The 15451-nt window shown below is 43.4% G+C and overlaps 1 long non-coding RNA gene across 1 annotated transcript in view; it reads right to left on the bottom strand.

Annotated features, from left to right (window-relative positions):
• Window positions 1–1896: 1896 nt before the first annotated feature.
• Window positions 1897–15451, bottom strand: part of LOC146870643 (uncharacterized) — a 77664-nt gene continuing 64109 nt past the window's right edge. The window contains exons 2-3 of the long non-coding RNA XR_014959425.1: window positions 2423–2670; window positions 1897–2034 (exon numbers count right to left, since the gene is read on the bottom strand). This is a non-coding gene — a long non-coding RNA (uncharacterized LOC146870643). The remainder of the gene's footprint in view (window positions 2035–2422; window positions 2671–15451) is intronic.

The following is a 15451-nucleotide window of genomic DNA, read 5'->3' on the forward strand; positions in this document are numbered from 1 at the left end:
TTATTGGTAGTGAGTTTTCACTCACTCTTTAGTGGCCGTTCACTTTCTGTGAGTGGTGAATTGGTAATCAGTAACACACAACTAACCATGAGAGCATGTGTGGTATTAGTTCTTCCTCATGGCTCTCTCAGGACCTTTTATAATTTTAGGCTGGCACCAAAATCGCCATCTTAGAATGGTAGCCATTGTTGTGTGGCAAGGTCTGTGCGGTAAGGAACCTCCCGTTTGGGAGTTTGTGCCCAACCCTGCTCTCTGTAACTCAGGATGGAGTTCATAATGGTCTGTTATTGCCCATTTCCCACATATTGCCCTCCAAGAAACTGTAGATTTGGGTCTAGAAAAGTCTCACTGTCTCCTATGCCCCTGTACCTGGTGAAGATAAAATGATCAGCAACACAAATAGCTCAGGGAGTCTACCTTTCAGTGGATCAATTAGGTATAGAGCCTCTCAATGTAGCTTTTGGATCGTGTGTCAGGTTTGGGGCCCTGGACTAACATAATTATCCCCTCTGTCAGCTGAGTTGCAAGGCCAGGGGGATCCTACAACTACCTCTCTGTCTTATTTTGGATCGATGATGCATCAAGCTTTTGAGTTCCAGAGAGGGTTCTGTCCTGTGTGTTATGTCTGGGGCACTGCACTAATATGACTGTCTCTAATAGGACAAGATACCTTGTCGTCTGCGTCCCAGGAATTTAAACACCTGGCTTGCCCTGGTACTCAGCCAACAAGGCACTTTCTGAAGTCTTTAAACACTGACATCGATTGATGGATGTAGCCAGGAGTTGGCACCAGGGGTGGGAGACTAAGGACAGTCCCCCTTCTCACTTAGGTAAACATTGGGATTTCGCTGCATTAATTTGGGAATCCATGCTACTTGCTTGGATATTTGCTTGTGAGGGTGCAGGATCAATGAGTTTGCTCTGAAGATGCCTGTTGTTCACCCCTTCATCCCTGCTTTCCATCCTTTCCCTTCTTACTGAATTGTAGCTAAACTGGAAAATTGTCCTTGGAAATTCTACACACAGCTCCAGTTTGGACCTGTGGCCACCAGCATGTGTACTCGTGTTTGCTCAATGTGTGTTGGTATTTGCCAGTGGTTAACATTGCAAAATACATAAAAATATATAATACCGGCACCTTCAGTCCCTTCTTACAGCTGTGGGAGGCCAGGAATAGTCATTTACAGAAGTGCAATTGTAAGTAGGTAGTATTGGTACTGTCGTTTTGCATCCCTTGCAGAGAGAGTGGGTGGTGAAAGCTGCAGTGGCATCTTTAAGAGAGATATTGGGCTCTGGGACTTATTTTTCCACAAATTAAGCACTAGATAAATACCACTGCCTGGCACTTTCCATGTCCTACACTCGAGAGTCTAATATTTTATCATAATCTGGAGAAAGGTACTCCAAAATCCAATTCTCTTTCCCATTGCAACTTTAAGGAGAAGACAGTCGTAGTTATCCATGCAAAAGAAACTCTTCTTCCAGTCACGACACATTCTGGTATGAGTGGTAAGAACAGAATAGGGCTTGTGTTCTTTATTGTTAATACTTCTTTAGCTTTCTACTCTTGTGTAACTTAAATTTTAAAGCTAGCCGCACTTCCTTCATGGAAGTATCACTGTGCAGTTATAAAAGAGTGTATGGTAGTGGATGAGTTGGGTATATGGGGTATAAGTTTGTGCACAACCAAATGTTATTCTCTGTTGAATCAAGTGACCTGTGACTCCTGGATATCACTCACTGAACTCGAGTGAATTAAACGAAGTGTGGCCGCATCCCCACTGATGTGGGGTATGTCTCCAGGGCACTGGTATTCTGTCCTCTTAATGAGGTTAATTTGTTAGATCCCAAATTATAAATCAAATGCAAATTGTCACTGAAGGTAATTTATTTCCATCCTTAGTCTTGTTGCATCACAAGCATGAATTCATTTAAAATTGGTAGTATGAAAACTACATATCCCAACATGCATTTACAAAACACTTCGCTGGTCCCAATGCATTTCGGCCATCGTGGACTTCATCTGGGGATGATCTAAAAATAATAATAGAACCATCGCTCAATATACTGGGAAGGAAACCACTTCTCAAATTCACATATTACGTAATAAACATATTACGAAAGAAAACATTCTCTTACAAAACAACTGTCAGTGTTAGCTTGTAAGACGTGCGGATATTCAAATATGCCCCACTTATTGAAAACCAACATCGGTACGTGCGTAATCAGAAAGTGTTTGAAGATGTTATGGAAACACATGTTCATTACACTAGGCGCAAAGATTAAAAGAGGGAAACAAAACCGGAAATCTTTTACACTAACTGCAATGACTAAAAAGAAACATTCTTTTGGTGATTTGAGCGTGTTGTTATCCTAGTTGTAATTATTCAAACAGACTGATGGTGCAGTTCGCTACTCTTACCGGTGTGTTCGTGTGGCGGTTTCTCGCAGGTTAAGACGCGTCAAGCGCTCTTCCGGTAGTTAGCTTTTAACTTACGTGTGTATTCACCCAAGCGTTAAGGGTGACTGAAATCAATGAGAGACAAAACTCATACTCCGTCCCATTTACTATTGGTATCAAAAGCGAAGTATGAAACTCTTGCTCCGTCCCATTCACTGTCGATATCGAAAGCGGACTTGTGAATAAATCACAAGTGCTATGAATGGAACCTGTTAAGATAAAATGGGTGTGAGTTAGTAATAAGAAAAGTGTAAATCTATTTAAATAAAATACAGTAAATAGCACAATATACAATGGGCCCTAGGGGCGGACCAAACCATATATTAAGAAAGTGGTATAAGAACCACGACATGTCTAGACACAGTGCCTAGAGCACGTAGAATCGCTGGGACCCCAAGGAACCACCCAAGGTAGTGATACAGGAGACCCACGGGGGACGTGTGCAGTGTGAGAACACAGCCGTGAGCCCCGTACTATTCTATGCGAAAGTCGTGGTTGGAATTTTAGAAGTTAAGGACACTTAGGAGAGGACTTTGAGCAAGCCCCTTTAGAGTTAGGGGGATCTAGGGCCAGCACCCATGGGAGCACCAGAGTACTCGCGTTACCTCACCAAGGTATGCCGGGTGCATAGGTGTCAAATGATGTCGGGAATCGTCGTTGATTTTAATGGCGATGTGCTGCAAAGTGCTGCTGCTGGGAAGGAGAAAAGCCTGGATCGAAGATCAGAAGAACCTGAAAGCAGAGGGGACAGAGTCTGGGTCCCTTGCCAGTGACCAGGGGCACGATAGACGAATGTCCACCGATGTTGGGTGTTTCAGGTGCGAAGTGGTGAAGCTTGACTCTGCAGCCATGAGGACCAGGTGGCATCGATGATGACCAGGAGCTGGATTCTAGCTGCCCCACAAAGGATGTCGAGTGCTGTGGTGTCAGTGCCCAGATTGGACCCAACAAGCCTTGGCAACAGCAACCCACGCAGGGAGAGAAAAGATGCTGCGGTGCGGACCAGCAAGGTCCTGGGGACTCCCTAAGCAATGGAGAGTCAGGGCACATCTGGAGCAACCAGGTAAGCCCAATTACAGTTAAAGCTGCCTTCACAGGGACCCACCAGTCGACGGACCAGGGATCGCGAAGGGACCTCGAGAGAAAATACAAAGGGCCAGCTCACAGAACACTCGGGGAGTGTAGGCAAGCAATCTTTGGTGCAAATGCTGCTCGCGGTCAGGGCTACGATTAACCCAAAGCTCAGCTGCAGGAGTCATTGGAAAGCTGATGCTTCTTCAAAGTGACACAGTGTCCAGGGGTTCAGGTTGCACGGTCGCCACAAGGGATACGGGCCGGAGACTTGCTGTCGGCGCAGATCGACCTCTAAGACCATGGAAACCTACCTCCTGTCTTGCAAAATTCTTCAGAGTCCGGCGGGAGCTTCAGAGATGCAAACCGGTCAGATGCGTCTTTGGTGCCTGCCTTCTAGGGGAGTAACTCCTTTACTCCAACGGAGATTCTTCAGTCATCTAGTTCAATGTAGATCATCAAAGTTCCAGGATTCAGTATCAGAGTTTCATCCAGGTGTAATCTAAAGTCCTGTATCCAGGGGTTCCTTTCTTATACCCAAGGAAGGGGTTGAACAAATTCTAGAGACCCACCTATGGGAGGGTCAGGAAATAGGGGTGGCTACACCCATTTCCTTTTTCTAGTTTCACGCCAGAACAGGGGCTGGTAGCCCCTGCAACCGGTTTGAGCTGGACTATGCACAGGGACACCAAATGTGCCCCAGTGCAGACTTCAAAGCACTCTTGGAGTGCACCCACCCAGCCCCAATACACTAAAGCCTGTCTGGGAGGTGGTGACAACTCCCTGTGACAGGAAACCTATAGTCCAGGCCTCCCCAGCCAGAGTTTTATCCAGCAACAGGAGGGCAGACCCGTGTCTGTGGCTGGCAGCATCCATTTTGTGATGCCAGGGCTCTGTTAGCTGGTACCGGTTATATTGGTGCTATCATGACTCTCCCTCAAGAAGGGTGGGATCATACTCCCACACCAGTTACTGGTGTGGTGGTATGATTCTAAGGTGTGCGACACCAAACACGACATGTTTCCGTGCAGCCATTGCAAAGTTAGCATTTACCGTTTGGTTATAATGCACTTAAGAGTATATGGTTTGGCTGCATCACAAACAACCCCGGAATAAAGGTTCAGAAGGCTGCAGAGGGGCTCTGCTCAGGCATGGGCACCCTCTCACATAAAACCCAGCACCCTGCCTTCAGGATTGATAAGGCCTGCCATGGGGGTGACTGAAAGGTTTATATGTGCAGTGATAGGGAGAGATATAGTGAACCTATATCTCAGTAAGGGGTGCATGCACCCCCTTACACAGGCTGCTGTAGTAGTCCTTTGGTGTCATTATGGATGGCTTCCCAGGGGGGGCATAATACATGCTGCAGCCCCTGGTAGGCCTTTGGGGTACCTATGCCCTGGATACATAGTATACCATATACTAGGGACTTATACGGGTACCCCAGAATCCAATATGGAGTGTACCTAAAGTACTGTAATCAATTTCAGGCAGAAAGGAGATAGTCTGTGATACTGAATAGCAGGATCCCAGCCAAACTAAGTCAAAAACCAGCAAAACACCAGGAAAAAGTGGGGGCAACCATGTAGTCAGATTCCACCTTTCTACACAAGCTGCCTCCTAACAAGACCCCCGTACTTTTCTTTGTCTGTTCCTGTCTCTTTTCACTGATTTCATTGTAATTAATTTTGTGGCATTCTTCTACCTGAGTACCTTCTCTTGTGCCTTCAGTATCTTCTTTCACGAAGAAACCCTTTTATGTTTTCTGCTGATCTCTTTCTCGTAATGTTTCCCTTTTCACTCTAGCAGGCATCTGTTCCTGCTCTTTATTCTAATACTCTTTCATGGTATATGTACTCTAGCTCTCCCTCACCTCACAAGCTGGGAGTACAAGATCCTAGGCAGGTCATGTGGCATCCTTCATCACACCAGGGACTGTCTTTTTACCTGTTCATCCTATTTAGCACTTTACCCTAGGGCATCTAGTTTAGGGTCTAGATAAAGGGCTACAGGATAAGAATGTCTTACAGCTGTGTGCTCTAGAAAGGCCTATTGCCACAAGTGCTACATCTCAAGCCCCACATCAGTTTAAAATGCTTGCATCACTTCCGAGGGGGTACCTCACTGTAGCGTCCTCCCCAGCCTTAGTACCCGCAAAGGAATACACCACACACGAAGCATAGTAATACAGGTCTTTATTCTTCTGTGTGTAATCGCAAACTCAACATTCTAAACCAGCCTTCATTGTATTCTGCTGTAACACATACGTCACAGTTCTACGAAGTCCATCATGAGCCAAAAGGGGTCCATCATTTCTAAATCGCAAGACACTACATCCCCCACCTCTGTTAAATAAGAACTTAAAATGCTTACAAAATATTTACATAGATAGACATTTACATTCAAACCTCTTCAATCAATCTTCTTGGCACCTTAATTGTTCAACCTGATCTCGTTCTGGGAACTGGGAGGTGTCATCACCGATGTCCAGGATCTGCGTCATCGGTATAGAAGCAACAGCAGTTGTTGGTGTTTCAGACCATCTTTCTTTCAACTATTAGATCTGATGAATTATTGGTCAAGTGCCTGAAATGAGAAGAGTCTCGGGTAATAGACTTCCCAGGGCGCTGGGCATTCACTATGTGTCCCTTAGTAGACACGACTTGGAAAGGTTCTGCATCAAAAGGAGTATCAGATTTTCTTATTTGCATTTGTCGTATGAGCACTGGATCTCCTCTCTTAAAGATGATGTTCTTTGCATGTCATCTTTTGCCAGCATACATTTTCCTCTTTTGCTTGTTAACCAAGTCCTTCTCGTGAGCTCTCATCTTATCTTTCTTTCTCTGATTGTTCCATTGAGGTAACTTAGTATTCATTGCTCTCAATACAGTTTTAGACTTGCATTTCTTTAGCGTACTCATAAAACGCTCAACAAGTCCACTGGCTTGTGGTCACAGAAGTGTGCACTTTTGATGCTTTATTCTAAAATGCTTCAAGAAATCTCTGAACTCTCGACTTTTGTAAGGCACGCCATTGTCGGACTTCACTATGGCTGAAACACCCCATATAACAAAGAACCCATCTAGTCTTTCAATGGCTCGTTCTTGAGTTTTAGATGAAAGAACTTTAATTAGTGGAAATCGTGAGTATTCATCCATAATCACCAATAGATGATGACCATTGTCAAGTGGACCCAAAAAAGTCAATGGCTATTCTCTCCCATGCATGCTTCAGGGGTTCTGACATGTTAAAGGTGTGGTGAACAGTTTTTGTACAAAGGCAGCTGCATAAATGACAGGCCTTTAATTCCTTTTCAACCCTGTCATTAAGGTAATGAAACCAAACTCGATCTCATAGAGCTCATTTTGTGGCAACAATTCCACAATGTCCTACATGGGCTATTTCAATTATTTTCTTTCTCAGACTCTACGGAATCAGGATTCTCAATCCTCATAATATAACTCCTTCCTGAGTAATGGACAATTCATCCTTAACATTTTTGCACTTTTGATATTCACAAACACTGGTGAGCAGTTGAGTGTGTTGGTTTCATGACTGATGTGCAATTATATACTTCAGTTTTAACATGTCACTATTGTGGCTCTTGGCAGTAATTATCTGGGCTACTTAAATGGTGGCTGTGTTATTGGATTTTACAATGAAGTTGATATAGGCTTCGGCAGTCTTGGATGGAATACTTTGACCTTGTACAGGCACTCTGGAAAAGTAGTCAGCAGGGTTCTGATCCTTCCCAGGACAATACACAATGGTATAATCATACTCTTGTAACAGTAGTCCCCATCTTTCAATGCCAGGAAGCATTTTAACCTTTGGATCTCCCAACATCGTCAGTAAAGCTTGATGATCAGTGACGATTGTAAAAGGTTTTCCATACAGGAAAACATGGAAATGTTTACAAGCCCATACTACTGCTAAGCTTTCTTTCTCAGGTTGTGATTAAGCACATTCTGTCTGGGACAAACTTCTACTTGCGTATGTCACAATATGTCTTTAAGCATTTGGGGGTCCACTGTGCTGTGCAAGGATAGCGCTTAACCCGACTGGGCTAGCATCAACAACAACCTCTGTATGAAGCTTTGGATTGAAATATGCCATTTCAGTAGTGTTCGCAATGGCTTGCTTAGTTTTCTTTAAACTTTTCTCACATATGTGTGACCAATGACATTAAACATTTTTTAGTCATGTCTCTCAACTGAGCACTTTAGTCTTGTATTTATCTGGAACAGTAACTGGCCGTACCAAGAAATGGACACACCATGAAAGCATCTTGTGTACTAACTTCCCCAACTCAGGTGTAATATTATTGCCAAGATAGGTAGCAGAGTCTGCCACCTGCGGATCATCCAGAGTGGTCCCCCTATTTTTAACTATCTGGGTCTTTGATCTATTTAACGCATAACCAGAAACCAGGCCGAAGGCTTGGGATTCTGCCTCAATAGCAGCTAGGGCTTCTGTAGGATTAGGGGTGACCACTGCAATGTAATCTGCGTAAGCCAGTGTTTTTGTTTCCAGCTCTTGATATCTTATTGGAATAATTCTATTGCTAGCCTCCAGCATCCTGATCAAGGGATCAATGTATATGGCAAAGAGGAGAGGCGAGCACGGGCAGCCCTGCCGTGTGCCTCGCCTAATTGCCAAAGGTGCGGTATACACCCCATTCAATCTCAGCCGGGCCGTAGGAGCCTGATATAGAGACTGAATTGCCCTAACAAAGCCTCCCCCAATGCCAAACCATTTCATAGCCGCCCACAGATAGTCCCAAGAGACCCTATCAAATGCTTTTTCAGCATCCATGAGAACCAAAGCCATAGGGTTCCCTGAGGCTTTAACTACATCAAACAAGGTTATAACCCTGTGGATATGCTCTGTTGTCCCCATCCCGGGAATGAACCTGTGCTGACTGGGGTGGACTAATTTCCCAATTATGTTGTTTAAACGGGTCTCCAGAGCCTTAGAGTAAATTTTTGCATCACTATTCATAAGCGTAATTGGCCTATAAGAGCCAGGTTCTCTAGAGGGCTTGCCCTTTTTCAGAAATATTTTCATATCCGCCCCTGCCCAAGACTCGGGAACCGAACTCCCTTGCTGGGCTTGACAAACTGTATCAGCCAGATCAGGTCCAATTACCTCAAGGAAGGTTTTGTAGAACTCTAGAGGAATCTCATCTGGTCCTGCTGCCTTTCCGGAGGGGAGACTCCCTAGTGTGACATGAATCTCTTCCTGGGTCAGCGAAGTCTCGAGGGCCTCCCTATCTTTAGTATCAACACCCTGCGCTGAACTCTGCTCTCTTCGCTGTTCCTCGCAGTAAAGTTTTTCATAAAAATGGCGAAATACCTCCCGAATCCTTGGTGAGCCCTCAATTAAATTCCCATTAGTGTCCGAAATTTCTCGAATCTCCCCTGCCAGACTCTTTTGTCTCAATCGGATTGCCAGGGAATGCCCGACCCACTCGCTGAACTCATAGCAATGCTCCCTCCTAGCGAGGAATCTTTCTGCTGCCTTAGTAGCTGTTAAATCTCCTAATTCAGCCTTAGCTAAAGCCAGCTTGAGCAGTATGCCATCCAGTGGGTTGCACATTCGAATAGCCACAGCGAGCTCCTCCTCAACCTCCCTAAGTATCCTACAGAGCACTTTCTCTAGCTGAACCTCCTTCTTCTGTCGATACAGGCTATAACTCATAGTCTCCCCCCTGACTCTAGCTTTGAACGTATCCCAGACCACCCCGGGGCTGGCGCTCTTCCTGTTAATCTCCCAAAACCCCTTGATCCATTCATTCATGTGGGAAACATACTCAGGATCCTGTAGCAATCCTCTCTCAAAAGTCTAGAGCCGCTTTTGCTTTGTCCCCACCGCTAGATTGATTGTTAAGACTAAAGGATTATGGTCTGAAATTATCCGAGGATGTTTCTCTATTCTGCACCTCGAAATCAATGAATATGAAACAAAAAAGTAATCAAGTCTAACTACTGATTTATGGGGTGCAGAGAAGAACGTACTACCTGGATCATCATGTTGTAAACGCAGCCATACATCCGTGAGTGCATTATTCTGAAACAGATTGGAGAGTGTCCTAATAACCCTTCTCTTCCCACACCCGTAGCTGCGTCCTGCTTCTCCCCAGAGCCCACCCAAACCATTGATATTATAAGCCCCATACATTATTACTGGGGTAGGCCATGATGCTAGTTCAGCATCCAAAAACTCTAATAATTCAGGATCATCCCCGGTCGAGCCGTAGTCCGAACATAAAGTAAATGTATCCTCGTATATCGTACACTCAACCAGCGCCCAGCGGCCCCATTTATCAGACATTTTCATCTTAAAAATTATATCGCGGTGGCAAGACAAAATAACCACTCTTCTTGTCTTGGTGCCTTGTTTGGTGTTAATGATAAGTTTGAACCCAAGCTGCTCCAAGACACTGCCTCTATTGCCCTCTATTTCGGTTTCCTGAAGACAAAGTATTTCAATACGCAGTGTTTTCAAATTTATTGCAGCTCTATATCTCTTGGCCTGGTCGTTTAACCCACATATATTGATTGAAGCAACTCCAAGACTCATTACCTGATGTTTAGCATTTTCCTGATCTGCATACCATATTTACTAAATCTTTGCCTTCCTGAGACCATTCTTTGACATCTCACATTCCTTCCTTTTCTATTCTTGTTTAACAAATTAGACCTCAAGTACTGTACTGTGCTGTGCCCACTCCCTCCCCTCCTACCCTGGATCCCACCCCCTCCCAGTCAAACCCTCCCCCTCCCCCACTCCCCCAACACCCCTCACAGGCAAATAGGTCAAATATGACCTATGCATGGCAGCCGTAGCTCACATCTCCAGTTACTACAGATCCCCCTGCCCCGATTCCCGGATACACCACTGTGTTCCACTCTTGATTGTAATATATAACATGTATACCAGAGAAAAAATAGAGGAGAAGAAAAATCACAAAAAGATCAAATGAACCTTAAGTACACACAGGGGAGAGTCTTTTGTGCTTACATTACTCCCGAGATTTCCCTAAGCCTTAACCTTTTAAGATAAACACTAATTCTCAGTTTGCACTAGGGCCCCCCTGAGTCAGTCATACCCCTCCGGTTTTCCCCCTTGCTTCCTTCAGCTCAGACATATATTCCTGTGCTTTAATTTCTAAAAAGAACATTTGCACCCTCCCATTTAAAATAACTTTAAGTCGTGCCGGGAACAACAGGTATGCTTCACAGCCAATCCCCCGAAAAGGAGTTATCAGCTGCCGGACCCTCCATCTTCTTTCAACGGTGGCATGACAAAAGTCCGGCCGAGCAAAGAATGTATGGCCCTCGTATGTCCTTTTGGCATCCGGCCTTGCCCTATCCAGAAGGGCCTGCCAGAGAGGAAAGTTGCCAATGTATATTAGGATGGCTCTGGGCCGTTCCCCTTGCCCTGCTACATTACCTCTCTTTTGTGTCAGAGGGAAACAATGCACCCTCTGAACCTCCAAATCCCAGTTCCATTGGGCTAAATCAGGAAATGCTCCCTTTAGAAGGGTCACTACGAAAGACATGATGTTCTCTCCTTCGCTGTTTTCCTCAATGCCCAATAGTCTCACATTGTTTCTTCGCTGACGATTCTCAAAATCTTCGACCTTCCACATCATATCCTCTGATTGCTTCTCGTGCGACTTCTTATAGACCTGTAAATGTCCTACTTCCTCCTCAAGGGTTCCTGTTCTTTCTTCAACGTGAGCTACCCTTTCTGCCATGTCAGTACAAAATTTGTTTATTTTTCGTAAGGACCCCTGCATTTTTTTGCAGCTTGGTGTGCCCGGCGGCTCTCAAGTCTGGTTTCTCCCTGCATTTGCTTCAGGGTGGAGTACACTAAATCTAGCGACAGTGCAACAAAAGAGTCGGCTATACTAGCAGGCCCCCCTGTTCTAATACTGCCTCATCTTCATAAGTCTGAATGGTGGCGGAGTAATCCCACTTAAGCTTACGAGCTGTTGCTGTATCCATCTTAGAGGGGCTAGCTCTAGACTTGGACCTATGTTTCTGAGTGAGGGTCTTGAGGTGTTGCACCTTCTGGGTTATGGAGGAGCCAGAATCGGACCCCTCAGATGCCATCACTTGTGATTGACAAATCTGTGTCATCGTTCAATGAGAAGAACTTGTACCCCTCTGGGGATCCCACTGTTAGTTTAGACCATAATGAGCTTTGATTTGGCCCCACTGTATTTCCCATAGGTGCAGTCACATCTGTTCTAGGGTTACTCATTATAGCAGATGAGAGGCCATTACCTTGTCCAGCAACTTCTTCTGAGTCATCTATACCACCTTGCCAATCAGAGGAGAAACCATCCGGACCTAGAGCGCTTCTCTCACTGCCTTGCACACTGCCGGGGAGCTCCTGCCATTCTTGTGCATCCTGCAATCTAGGCCGGTTGTCAGGCTCAGCAGTTTCCCCCTAAGACTCCAGTCCAGACCTTTGCTGTTCCACTACAATCCCCGCAGGAGGAGCCAGACCTGGCTCAGCTGTTCCGCTTGTGCCGAGCTCAGTTGAGCCGAGAACACTTGCTCCAGCGCTGAATACCGAAATCCCCTTTCTATATCACAGACCACAGATCTTCTTCAACAACCACATTCATTCATTCATTCACTGGTGGGGCCCATAACACCAATCATTCATTCTACTTTTAGATCAATGGTCCTCGAGAGAGGGGAATTCCTTTCTCTATTCCATGCGCTGAAAATGGGAGGAAAATTGCACCAATCACCTGATGAGTAACAACAAATTCACCTATTCATCCCTACCTCACCAGGGTCTCAATACTTTCTAACCTAGCAGTTCCTCCCATACTATGGGCCATGGATCAGCTTAGTTGCTGGGTAGAGCGACACTTAATTCTTCTAAACAATATACATCAAAACACTTCAAATAATAATCCAACACAGTTCTTAAATGAATTGAAATGTTTATCTAATTAAAGCATAAGAAAATCGTAAAGCATTCAATATTTTGATTCGCATATTTACCTAATCTGGCTAAATGGCGTCCTCTATGTCAATTTCAGATCTTACGTCTCTATGCCCATAAATCGATCAATCAGTTCGTAAATTAATTGGGCATCTGATCAGTCAGAGTCTCTGGCAAGCAGCTGTCCAGCAGTGTCACCGTCCTCTCCGTCAGCATAACGTCAGGAAATCTGGTAAAGCACGACAAGAGGAATTCTATCGACCCTCTCTAGTCTATTTCTTTTATAGTAAAATCAACAACAAAATGTTACAATACATGTTTTAGAACAAATCCGATTGGTGAAACCAGGATCATTCTTCCTGATTCTCATGCGTTCAATGTTTCATTAGATGTAGTTCTCAATTTATTAATAAATTGCAACAGTTTCTAGTCCATTCAGGGCATGTTGATTCCCATACGGGTTTGTGTCCATGGTGTCATCAATTATAACAGTTCTTAGTTTAAGGAAGTCCATTGTCTGAGGATTGGCACTCCTCCCGGTGCGACCTTCATGAGGACAGTCTGCCTGGGGTCAGGACGAGGTTATTGTTGCTCATCTTTTAGCGCAGGCGCACTTCACTCAGTGACTTCTGTATCTCGTCTGTCCGTCAAAATAGGGATGGCAGCCATTTTGTGGCCGCTCCAGAAAGGTCAACTTAAGCAAAGAGACACAAAACATAATTAATACATGGAAATGACTATTAAAATGTTATTCCCTTACTAAACCCTTTATGTGTGTGTATTTATCTAGCAAAAGCAACACGCATTGCGGTTTATACTCACAATTTAAAGCCCGATTCACAAATCACATCACAAAAGCAACATATAACATGCAAATTCTAAATATCTGACATTAGTATGCGTACGAAAATTAGTTTACGTATCAATCAGGCCATGCAAATGCGATTCCCACATGTATTTTCTAATTAGTAATGTTGATTATTCAAACACAGCAAACCATTAATACTATTAATATTAATCAGGTATTCGTTTTAATTCAAAATGATAAAATGGAGGAGGTATACGATTCTTAGGGAAACCTCACTCCAGCAATCCCCCCTTTGGTGATTTTATCACCACAAAACACCCAAATTTAGTACCCTTTTATGGAAATTTGAAATGACTTCTTACTCATAGCTCAAAATTCAGTTTCTTCATATTCATCTCTTTTTACTTTCTTATACATACTGTCTTTCCACTCATCTAAGGTTATTCCATCTAAATCCTTTTCTGGATCTTTTCCTTTTCTCTTAAGTTTATCTCTTTTTATTTTATTATTTGTTTTCTTTTTCCTGCAACACATACACCTTAATCTTATCACTAATAATGCAACTATCACGCATGTTAATGGAAACAGAATTTTACCTATAACAGTACTACCAATTTTAGCTAAGAAATCGGTAATAGCAGCTATTTTCTTTCCCATTCTTGTCCATACATCTTCAACCTCCAGTGGTACAAGTTCATCGTGCAATTCAGTAATATTTTTAATGTAAACCTTTAGATCTTTACTTTCGTCTGGAATGTAAGTGCAACAATGTTGAACTTTCAGCATTCCACAGACTCCACCCCCTTTTGCCAATAGAATGTCAAGGGCAAGTCGATTTTGCATTACCATAGCACGCATGGCAACCATTTCAGTATTAACCAATAAGAATCCATGAGCAGTGTTTGTTGACAAGCGATCCACTACTGTAGACAATCTTCTAATTTTATTTGCATTCAGAGTTATTCCCACTGCCGGTATCAATGCACAAAAGATGTCACCCACAATTTCTGCCCAAGATTCTCTCTTTCTACGCACTAAATGACTATTTCAACTATTTACACCCTCTTCTCTGTCCATGTGAAAGATTTTTGGAAATACCAGGCCTACATAACATGTGCCATACCAATGGTCTGGCAAACAATAATATGCCCTGTTCCCACAGATAAAATATATTCCAGGAAATACTGGATCTCTTCCACCTTTGAATCCCCATCCACCTATGATTCGGTATGTATCATAGCACTCACTATTACCTACAAAAAGATTATCATATGCAGTTTGATTCCTTCTTATACAAAATTTTCCTTTCTGAGGCCTATCTAAAGCTATTGTTGGTGTTGACTCTCCTTTTGTCAGATGTTTCTCCATTTCTATGTCCCAAGCCGTTTTCTCAACCTTTCCTTCTGATGCCTTTTTGTGCATCTTATGCCTTCTTTCCTCAACCATATTCAAAATTGTCATATATATTTAAACACAACTTCTAATGTTAGTTCACTAGTCTCTAGGAAAAATTCACCTAAAACTTTAGCAGGTCTCACCTTATTTAGCTGATTATTAGCAGGCACTAATGCAAAAATGTTATCTACATCTGAAAAATAATACTCTAATTTCCCTATCTCATAAAATAAGCTAGCTATTACACTACATGTTATTCCGTAAGTAGCTGGAAGGTGATGATAAGTCCCTCCCTCTGCCACAGAAGCAGGTAACGGCACACAGACGTAGCAGTCCCTTACATCCATAGTCTTTACATATTCATACAATAATTTAGCAAAATACATTATTAGAAAAATCGTTAATAGACCTATCTTTATGCAAATGACTGTTTGTTTCTACAGTCGGTACTACCTTTGAAATTTTACCTATGTTAGTTTTGTTTTGACCATGTCCTTCTATTGTATCTATTGTGACTTTAAATGATATTACAAGAGCTAGGATGCTCCATAAAAGCATTAATAATCCTGTACAACAGCAACATGTTTTACACCATCTTTTCATGAATGTACATCTACTTTTACTACCATCTGTGTTAGCCATTTTTACTAAATAGACCGTGTCTTTTGACTTAGCCCCTTCTACTTTGTGACCAGTTTCCACCCCAAAGCTTCTAAGCTTCTACTTGGTTCCACTAGTTTTCTACT

This window comes from Triturus cristatus, chromosome 1_1 (genome assembly GCF_964204655.1).
Source record: "Triturus cristatus chromosome 1_1, aTriCri1.1, whole genome shotgun sequence".
Lineage (NCBI taxonomy): Eukaryota > Metazoa > Chordata > Amphibia > Caudata > Salamandridae > Triturus > Triturus cristatus.